Raw genomic sequence first — 7,566 nt, forward strand, 5'->3', positions numbered from 1 at the left:
CATTCAGAAGACCCCAGAGCTCGTCCTTAGACTCCTCAGGTAGAGTTAGAAAAGGTCTGGTGTGTGTGCCGTCAACTAAACTTTACTCGGAGTAAACACTTTAACATTAATGGACTTAACTCAGTCATGGGAATTCAATTTCAGTGGGGCTACTCTGAGTACAACTTAGTTGACTACCACCCCCTGTCTGAAACCTGGAGAGCTGCTGCCAGCCAGTGTAGTAGACCAATACTAATATCAGTGTACTGGAAGAAGCAAAGATCACCAGTGTTGAAGCAATGATTCTTCAACATCAACTTCATTGGACTGGTCATGTTGTGCGGATGCCTGATGATCGTCTTCCAAAGCAACTACTCTATTCCAAACTTAAAAATGGAAAGTGTCATGCTGGTGGTCAACAAAAGAGGTTTAAAGGCTGAATCTAAAAAAATGTAGTATAAACACTGACAACTGGGGAACACTGGCCTGTGAGTGATCCAGTTGGAGAACAGCCTTTACCAAAGGTGTCATGGGCTTTGAAGACACTCGAACTCAAGACGCAAGGGAGAAACGTGCTAGGAGGAAGGCATGCTTGGCAAATCCACATCGTGATCAGCTCCCACCTGGAAACCAATGTCCCCACTGTGGAAGGACGTGTGGATCCAGAATTGGCCTCCACAGTCACTTATGGATTCGTTGTTAAAACCGTGTTTATGAAAGACAATCTTACTCAGCTACGAGTTATCACCAAAGAAGAAGAAGAAGAAGAGGAGGAGGAGGAGGAGGAGATGTACCAGGTCTGACAAGGTATAAGGCAGCTTCCTATACAATGGTACCATGGGTTAAGAACTTAATTCATTCTAGAGGTCTGTTCTTAACCTGAAACTGTTCTTAACCTGAGGTACCACTTTAGCTAATGGGACCTTCCGCCGCCGCGCCGCGGCGGCTGCGCGATTTCTGTTCTCATCCTGAAGCAATGTTCTAAACCCGAGGTACTATTTCTGGGTTAGCTGAGTCTGTAACCTGAAGCGTCTGTAACCTGAAGTGTCTGTAACCCGAGGTACCACTGTATTGATAAGAGAACTGCAGTGCAGTAACCTTTTAAGTGGCTGCTGTTTAATGATTATATGTGATTAAAGAGCGAACTCATTGCTAAAGGAACAGTTTGCCTGTTTGCCTGACATTAATTGAAAAGATGCTGGTGAGTGGGAGGGAACTAGTACTCACCAGGAATTTTGGAAAGGAATGAGTAATAGGAACAGGTAAATTTATGATCCTTCTACCTGCAGCCAGTTTTTCTCCAGCCGGGCAAACAACACAAGCAATAACAGAAGGCAGCAGAAAACTAAGATCGCACACACATCCATTTATCTATGTACTAATAAACCACTTCCATTCTTTTTTGAATTCTAGAAATGATTAGAGTAGAGTAAGATGAAAAATCTGGAGCAGCTATGTCATCAGGCAGAAATAATTAGATAGATGAAATTCTTGCAGAAATCATCCATCTTTTGGAAAGAAGTGACATTTTGAAAAATTTACAAATTTTCATTAAGATATTATGGCTCTCAATCCAATAGGAACATTATTATGTTTCTCTCCAGCATATTCTGGGAATGTAAGGGTAATTAAGGGTTTTTGTTGCAACATGTTGACATCAGGGCTGGACACTTGCTGGTTTCTATAATTTTTCTGTCAATGATTCTTTTTTCTTCTTGTAAAAAACAAAGGTATAGCAACTTGCAAGAAAATGGTAGCAGATGTCTAAACTGGGTATCTTATATATATTTTAAAAGTTTGTGCTTTTTTTTAAAAAAGAGAGAAAGAAAGAAATGAAGCCAAGGACCCTCCCAATGCATAAAGCTTTCATGCAAACATTATAAAGTGTAGTGCTTTGCTGAATATTACAAAGCCATCTATTATTAACTCAGCATGAAATATGAGGGTTATATGGCAGCGAAATGATTTCACTTGATCACAGCCGGTGCCTCAAAAAATGGGATGTTCACTTTCATCAACACTGAAACATTTACCGACAAATTCCACAGACCAGGCCAATATTCTTAACTGCCCACCCAGCTCATGTCCATAAATGCAGGCACACTCAGTTGGGTGCCTATGTGATAGATCTATTTGCAACTAAATATCTACTAGGCTGTGAATTGAATAGTCATTTGAATACTGCACACAGGGAAGTCCCTATGCACAACTCTGAATGTTCTGCCTATACTCACTATCTCACTAACACATATTACTGTTTTCTAGTTGGGGGGGGGAAATCCAATTAGGGAGCATCTCCGTTCGGTGTGGCAGCTGCAGAGGTGGACCCCCCCTTTTTTTTGCAGCCGGGTCAATCGCCTGGTAGTCCCCCTCCCCACATGCTACGCCTCTGCACTGGAGGCCAGATCTACTGCCCCTGAAGATCTTGCCTCGCCTCACCTTGCCTCATAGGTGGGCCAGCCCTGACATGGAGGGGGCAGTGTCTGTAGTTAATTATTACCGATGTCAGAGACACTGCTCAGTATGCGCCTGTGAAAATCACTGCAACCATTCACACATCCATCACTTGTGAGATTTCTGGGAGATGATGTTGTGATGTGGAATTCCTCAGTGAAATGAGATCTGAATTCAGAAAGGGCTGTAGCTCAGGAGTAGAGCATCTGTTTTGCATGCGAAATGGCCCAGGTTCGGTCCCTGGAAAGCCACTGCCAGACATTGTGGACTACACTGAGATAGATGGACCGATAGGTCTGTTCTGACTTGGTATATGGCAGCTACCTATATTCCTATGAGTTGGCTTGCCAGTGACAGCACTTCCATGTTTCTGAAAATGTATCAGCTGTGCAAACCCTTATGGCAGGTGAAGACTTAAGCAATAAGGTGTGCCACTTACCTGTTAATTCACAACCACCACCACTGCCTTCACAACTCCCATCTTCCAACACAGCCAGCTCTCAAATGGTTGTTGTTGCTGTTGAAGCCCCATCTTCACTGAAATGGCTGAGGAAAAGACTAAAGCAAATTGCTCCATTCTGGCCACTTTGAAAGCCTTGCATTATAGTGCCATTTATATAGATGACTGTTAGGTAATTAGATGCTTTCAAGGTTAATACAGTTGAGTCCAGGTTTCATGGCTGACCAAGCTGCAGGTTAATAATGTAAATGCATTGTTTAAAATCTCAACAAGTTTGATGAAAAATATCCCCTAGTTATAGTGACATTGGGTGTTTTACAGCAGGAAGCAAAGTGTTTGGATGTTAAACTGTGGTTGATTGCATATGATTAAGTGCAAAACGAGAGCCAAACTGAGCAATACAAGCCAGATGCTGTTTACATACTTCATGCATTTGGAAATGCTGAGCTGGAAAGTTTCCTCTTTCCAGCAAGTCCAAACCTGGGATGAAGACTTCCTAATTTGGGTGTGTGACTCAAACTCCAAATGCTTATAAAAATCTTCAGCATGTTGCTGGGATTACAAAGCTTTTGACTTCTAGTTTCTACAAGGATTTCAAGAAGAATTTAATGCCTTTCTCAAATGTCTGGTTGAACAGCAGTCAAAGAAGCACCTTCAACAATAAGCAACATGGGTGTGCATGCAAGAGTATGCTCAGGCTGTAATCCTTTGTGTGTGCAAGGTGTCCCCATTAGCCATATACAAATGAAACATTTCACTGATGAAAATAAGGACAGTTATTTTCACACCAAGAATCACTGTCTGGGCATGCACAAGCTCTCCCGCCCCAAACACAGTTATGAATTGCTTGAAAGCTGACACTGGATGAAAATGTGTTTAGATGTATATCATTCTGTCATTAGACATATGTTAGCTATTTACAGATTACTGAAAAAGAGGGTCAAAGACACACATTTGCATAAAATGTGCATATGACAATTTATGCACAGATGCAAATTTAGTTGAAAAACACACTTACAGGCTTTTATGTTAGACAAAATTTTGCAAATTTTGCAAAATTCTGCAGATTTAGTCCTTAAAATGCATATCTCTGGACCATAAATTTTTGACTGCCTAAGGCAGACCTTAAATTATAAGGTTTTATTTATTTATCAGTCATTGAAGTTCTTGCTTGTTTATATGGCTTTTATGTTAACTGTTAGCATTAACTGGGTGAAAGTCATGGAATCTTCAGGTTGTGTTCATCTGGTTTTAATTACAGTGGTACCTTGGGTTACATACACTTCAGGTTACAGACTCCGCTAACCCAGAAATAGTGCTTCAGGTTAAGAACTTTGCTTCAGGATGAGAACAGAAATCGTGCAGCAGCGGCGCAGCGGCAGCAGGAGGCCCCATTAGCTAAAGTGGTGCTTCAGGTTAAGAACAGTTTCAGGTTAAGAATGGACCTCCGGAACGAATTAAGTACTTAACCCAAGGTACCACTGTAATTACAGTCAGTGCTTTTCTTAAAAAAATATTTAGGGGTAATCTCATTTTCCTACTCACATTGAAATACTGCTCCTCAATGAGGCCAAAATTAGATTCACAAAGTGTTTAAGGGTATGCGTACCCCTGCGTACCCCCAGAAAAAGTGCACTGATTACAATACAATCTAAGTAATGCAGTAACTAACCCAAAGTAAGCAGTGTGTGTTAGTGTTCATTAAGAGCTAACATTAAATCACACAACAGTAACTGAAAGAATCCCACCCATAAGAGCGTTTTAATAATGATTCCTATACAGAGGCTTTGGCCTTGGCCAGTTGGCAGGATTATAATCTGTCAAATTCCTTTCTACCCTGTATTTGTACAGTATGTGGCTTAATTTGTGCCATCAACAGTCCTGGGTCCAGGATCTATTTTCAGCCCCAATGACAACTGTGGTACTTGTGAAATGTCAAAAGTGCCTCTAAGGATATGCAGAGTGCACTTCCATCTAATGTTTTGAAAAAGGACTGGTAAAGAAGTTCACACAGGCAGCCATAGAGTAGCAATTTATGCATCACCAAAAAGAGAGGTCCAAAGGTAGATATAGATTGACATAAAATTTGCATATCCATGTGAAAATAGAAATGCAATCCATCCCATCCACCATGGTGAGAAAGACTGTGACCAGCTGACTTGTATGCCTGCTCAGTTTATTGTCTGGGTGGTAACTCATGATGGGCAAATTCAAGGTTCTTTATTTTAAAACCAGATTTACAACATACAATATTTGTTTTTCATCTGATGCCTTCAATGATAGCACTGTCCTCTGTAAAGTAGGAAATGTGATCATCCTAGCGAGTCGTTATCACTGAACCCCCCCCCCCCCCCATAGCAGAAGCCAACTGATGGGACAAGTCCATGATTCCCAGATAATAAAGGGAAGAGCAAGTGGTAAGATCTTTTTATGCTCAAATAGTAAACTCCCTTAGAGAAGCTGGCCATCTTGCACAGGACAAGGCCACTCTTTTCTTCTGCAAAACAGCTAATCACTATACTGTTACACACTACCCCAATCTGAATCAGAACTTCAATGTCTAAAATCCCTGGTAGAGGACAAGGATCCTGAGATCACGTTAAGGGTAGCCAAATTCTGTGCGATTGCCATAAAACTTAGGGAACAAGCTGTGCTATCATAATGATTAATGTTTTAAATGATAATTTTAGGTTATATGTTAATGACTAAGTTTTAATTTACATATTTTTTAACTGTTGCTATATCTGTATTGTCCCTGTTATACCTAATTGCAAATTCAAATGTATCCCTATCGTGTTTTATGACTTCCTTGATATTGTATGTGGAACTGGTCTGTGACCGAAATAATAAATTCAAATTCAGCTACCCCAATCTCCACAGCAGCACCTTTTCCCCTCCTGGTACCTCTGCAGGCTCCGATTTAGCAGGCACCAGCTGCTTTTCTTGCCTGCTCACATGAACCTCAAATTCCTGCACAAGCTCCCAAGGAGTAGAGAAACTGATCCGGAGCAGCTTCTCATTCTGTTGCACATTTACAGTAATCTTCTGCCTCAGGGTTAGCTTTGCTACACTACCTTTAAGCACACACCAAGGGCTTAAAGTGTGTGTGTGTGTGTGTGTGTCAGCCTCAACCCCAACGTCCCCACAGCTGGCTCCACTTCAAGTCTTCCTGTCTTCTGTGCAGAGCTCTGAAGTATTATTCTAAGTGTCTTCAGGTGAATGTGCTTAACATCTTCATTCAGGCCTTTGTGCTGGATGCAGGAAGATCTGAAGTGGTCCTGGCACATGGGAGGGAGCGTGTGCTCCATTCCTACTTTAACCTCACATGTCTTTCCCCACATGCCTGAATAGGACTACTCAGCATCTGGGCACTGGGGAGTTTGTTTTTTTTTAATTTGCAAATATAGAAAGAAGGGGAAAACTAAAAACATTGCCAGCTGACATAGACAATAGAAATATTCCAAGAATCCCAATTTAAACACCTAAACTAATATAAACACTCCATACATCATCCAAACAGATATCTAAATAATAATAATAATAATAATAATAATAATAATAATAATAATAATTTTATTTATACCCCGCCTTCCCCGGCCAGGCTGGGCTCAGGGCGGTTAACACCAAATATAAATTACAATAAAACGTAATAGAAAAACAAACAAACAAACAAAAAACCAGTTAATTAAAATATGGCTTAAAATACAGCTTAAAATGCAGCTTAAAATGCAGCCTCATTTTAGTAGTAGTCCATAAATCAAGACCATAAAGGGAGGAAACATCAGATATACACCCGAACCAGCTATCTATGCTGGTCGTACATGGGCCAGCAAAAAAGCCAAGGGAAAATTTATATACCAAATCCCATATAAGGGGTCAGAGTGAGTCCAAGCCGAAGGCCAGGCAGAACAGCTCCATCTTGCAGGCCCTGAGGAAAGATGTCAAATCCCGCAGAGCCCTGGTCTCTTGTGGCAGAGCGTTCCACCAAATTGGGGCCAGTGCTGAAAAGGCCCTGGCCCTAGTTGAGGCCAATCTAACTTCCTTGAGGCTCGGGACCTCCAAAATGTTGTTATTTATGGACCTTAAGGTCCTCCTCGGGGCATACCAGGAGAGGCGGTCCCGTAGGTACGAGGGTCCTAGGCTGCATAGGGCTTTAAAGGTCAACAACAGCACCTTAAACCTGACCCTGTACTCCACCGGGAGCCAATGCACTGGGTGAATGTGATCCCGCGGCTGACAAATGAGACTGAAAATTATAAGCCATGTGTTCAAACGTAGGAAGGACAGTGGGATCTCCAGGCTACTGAGTCGTAGATGGTGGATGTTTGTCCTTCCAGCCTTGATGAAGGCCCTGCAGAACCCACTTTTCCTGTCCATCTGTTAGCTCCCACACCATGAATGTCCACAATTACCAATGGTTTCTTCCATAGAAAAATTCATGCAAACAATAATTTCTGATCAGAAAGAAGACATTGAAGGACATGGGTGTTGGGAAGTTATTAAGCCGGCATAGTCCTCATCATAGTCCGGAATTAAGATTGCCAGAAGAAATATCAACAACCTCAGATATGCAGATGACACAACCTTGATGGCAGAAAGTGAGGAGGAATTAAAGAACCTTTTAATGAGGGTGAAAGAGGAGAGCGCAAAATATGGTCTGAAGCTCAACACCA

This window comes from Podarcis cretensis (genome assembly GCF_951804945.1).
Source record: "Podarcis cretensis genome assembly, chromosome: 4".
NCBI classification, from domain to species: Eukaryota; Metazoa; Chordata; class Lepidosauria; order Squamata; family Lacertidae; genus Podarcis; species Podarcis cretensis.